The sequence below is a fragment of the Hevea brasiliensis genome, chromosome 7 (assembly GCF_030052815.1).
Source record: "Hevea brasiliensis isolate MT/VB/25A 57/8 chromosome 7, ASM3005281v1, whole genome shotgun sequence".
NCBI classification, from domain to species: domain Eukaryota; kingdom Viridiplantae; phylum Streptophyta; class Magnoliopsida; order Malpighiales; family Euphorbiaceae; genus Hevea; species Hevea brasiliensis.
The window spans coordinates 97,265,793-97,269,370 of record NC_079499.1 but is presented as its reverse complement, the minus strand read 5'-3'; the positions used below and the strand labels follow the sequence as shown (position 1 = coordinate 97,269,370).

The window sequence follows — 3,578 nt, the reverse complement described above, 5'->3', positions numbered from 1 at the left end:
TAGTGGCAACATTTAATTTTCTGTAATCTATGCACATTCGCCAACTAGTCACCGTTCTAGTGGGAATTAATTCATTATTTTCATTTTTGACCACTGTCATTCCACCCTTTTTTGGGACAACATGTACTGGGCTCACCCAAATCTTGCGAGATGGGATATATGATCCCTGCATCAAGCAACTTCAAAATTTCCTTTTTAACAACTTCTTTCATATTTGGGTTCAACCTCCTTTGATGTTCAATAGATGGTTTACAATTTTCTTCCAAACTGATTCTATGCATGCAAAAGTGTGGGCTTATTCCCTTAATGTCATCTATGGTGTATCCCAAAACTTTCCTAAATTTTCTCAACACTCTTAACAGCTTATCAGCCTCTAAAGTACTCAAATTTGCATTTACAATTACTGGATAAGTGTTATTAGTGCCAAGAAATTCATACCTGAGCTGAGAAGGAAGTTGCTTAAGTTCTACCTTAGGTGCATCTTCTTCCTTGAATGATGATTGCTTAAATTCAGCTTTTTCCTTTTGTGTGAGTTGAAAAACTGGAGCAGAAATGAATGGTGGACTTCCCTCTAAGTGTTGAGTATATGCAGCTACATGAGGGTTGTCATAGTCTATGCCTCCTCCATGAATCAAACAATTTTCAAGTGGATCTTCTGGATATTTTTTTCTGAAGTGTTCTTCAACCAGCTCATCAATAATATCAACTCTCAAGCAAGTATCAGCTTCAGAATGGTGCTTTTTCATAGTGTTATTGATATTGAAAATTAACTGCTCTTCACCAACTCTAAGAGTAAGCTTTTCTCCTTTCACATCAATCAATGCTCCTGCTGTAGCTAGAAAGGGTCTCCCCAAGATAATTGGAATATTAGAATCTTCCTCCATGTCCAAGATGACAAAGTCAACAGGTATATAGAACTTTCCAACCTTCAAGGGCACGTTCTCCAAAATCCCTTCAGGATACTTGATTGTTCTGTCAGCTAACTGAAGAGAAATGTGGGTTGGCTTTAGATCTCCCATGTTGAGCTTTTCATAGATAGAAAGGGGCATAAGGCTAACGCTGGCCCCTAAATCACATAGAGCTTTTGTAGAACAAGACTCTCCAATGTGGCATGGAATTGAAAAACTCCCTGGATCCTTAAGCTTTGGAGGAAGTTTCCTCTGGAGGATAGCACTACATTCTTCTGTCAAAGCTACAGTTTCATCATCTTCAAGTTTTCTCTTATTTGAGAGAATTTCTTTCAAGAATTTTGCATAAGAGGGCATTTGTGAAAGAGCATCAACAAAAGGCACATTTATGTAAAGTTTCTTCAAAACCTCTAAGAACTTCCCAAATTGCCTATCAAGCTTGGCTTTGTGAAATCTTTGTGGAAAGGGAAGTTGTGGCTTGTAGGGCTCAGGAGGTATATACTTCTCTTCTTTTTCTTCAAATTTCTCCTTACTCTCTTGTTTTTCACTCTCATCAGTTCCTTTTTCATTTTCTCTCTTCTCACTGTTTTCACTCTTCTCATCATTTATAACTTTACCACTTCTTAAAGTAATAGCTTGACAATGCTCTCTTGGATTTTCTGGTTGACTTGGAAGCTTTCCAAAAGATTTGGCACTTGAGGAAGATGCTTGTTGTGCAATCTGGTTTTCCAAAGATTTGTGCGTTTGCATTTGTTCCACCTTGCTTTCACCTCTCTCATCTCCTCATCATGCTTATTTTGGTTGGCAAGAATCTGTTGCAATAAAGCTTGATGGTGGAATTTCGTTCTTCTTTGTTTTGGTGGAGGGTTCATATTTTTCTGAAAATTAGGCAATGGTTGCCTATTTTCTTGATATGGAACTTGACTTTCTTTGTTGTGGTTGAAAATTCGATTTTGAACTTGATTTTGCTGATTGCCCCATGAAAAGTTGGGATGATTCCTCCAATTTGGATTGTAAGTTTGAGAATAAGGATTCCCATTTGCTTATTTCCATAATTACCAACATATGCCGCTTGTTCTCCATAATCTACTCCACGGTGGTAGTTTCCTCTGCATAAGCCACTTGTTGTGAACTTCCGGTGATGATGTTGAACTAACCAACATACTCAAATCTTCCATCTTCTTGGCAAGGACATTTGTAAGTGCATCAAACTTTGCATTAATCATGTTGAATGGATCAAGATCATACATTCCAGCAGCTTGCCTTTTCTGAGTTGGAGCTGGTCCTCTTGGACTACTCCAAAGATGAGTATTCTTTGCAATTTTCTCTAATAACTCATAAGCTTAATCTTCATGCTTTATAATAAATTCTCCTCTGTTTGAGCATCAATAATTCCTCCGATTGCAGGAGTGACATTTGTGTAGAAATTCTGATTTATCATCCATTTTGGAATGGCATGATGTGGGCATAATCTTTCCAATTCCTTCCATCTCATCCATGATTCATAGAGAGTTTCATCTTCTCTTGGTCTGAAAGATGTCATTTGATTCCTCAGCTCTTGAGTTTTTCCAGGTGGAAAATATTGTGCAAGAAATGCATCAGTTAGTTGCTCCCAATTTGTAATGGAGTTGTGAGGTAAAGAATCAAGCCAATCCAATGCTCTATCTTTCAAAGAGAATGGGAATAGCTTCAATCTTGCTGCATCATCAGACACTCCAGGTTGTTTTTGCATGTCGCAAATCATAGCAAACTTCTTCAGGTGTGTGTGTGGATTTTCAGAAGGATGTCCTCCAAATTGAGAGTTTTGAATCATTTGAAGAACTCCAAAATCCATCTTGTAGCTGTTTGCATCAATCCTTGGTCTTGCTATGCTCTCTCTCAAGTCATCAAAACGAGGAAAAGCATGATCCATCATACTTCCCCTAGGCACGTTTGCATTAACAACTTCTTCCCCTTGGGCTTCATTTTCATTGTTTTGACCATTTCCAGCATTACCAACACCAATTCTAATTCTTTCATCAGCCATATCTGCTTCTAATTCAGTTTCTCTCAAGGCTTCCTTCCTTTTTCTGGTTTCTTTCTTGTTGGCCTTACAAAATTTCTCAATTTCAGGATTGAACAGTAAGGTTGTGTCACTTGAGCTTCTAGCTCTTCTCATAAAAGATTAAAGTACCTGAAAAAGAACAAACAAACACAAAATGAAAAGATAACAAAGATAAAACTAAAAACAACTAAAATGATCAAGAATTCAATCTTAAACAAACAACTCCCCGGCAACGGCGCCAAAAACTTGATGCGTCCCAACCGCAAGTGCACGGGTCATACAAGTAGTATAGAAAAATATCGATCCCACGAGGAGTTGTGTTAATGATTGAATTTTCGATATAAAAGTTGACTAAATTGAAGTATTTATGAGATTAAAATGATGAATTAATGGGTAATGGAGTGTGAAATCTAATTGTGCAAAATTAATATTCTATTCAACAATGTATTAATTAAACTAAAATTGCATCAAATAGAAATAAGCAAGTTCAAATATGGCAATATTTAAATTGGCAAATGATTAAATTCGATTAGAAATTAACAATGGTAAAAAAAGCGATTCCGGAGTTCGGGATTTCATATTCGAGCTATTTTAGGATTTTAAATTGGTTATCCAATCTTGTGAAA

The 3,578-nt window shown here is 36.8% G+C and overlaps 1 non-coding gene across 1 annotated transcript; it reads left to right on the top strand.

The window, feature by feature from the left end:
• Positions 1-2,359: 2,359 nt before the first annotated feature.
• Positions 2,360-2,466, top strand: LOC131181775 (small nucleolar RNA R71). Its single transcript, XR_009150253.1, has one exon. It is a non-coding gene; the product is annotated as a small nucleolar RNA R71 (small nucleolar RNA).
• The last annotated feature ends 1,112 nt before the right edge of the window (positions 2,467-3,578 follow it).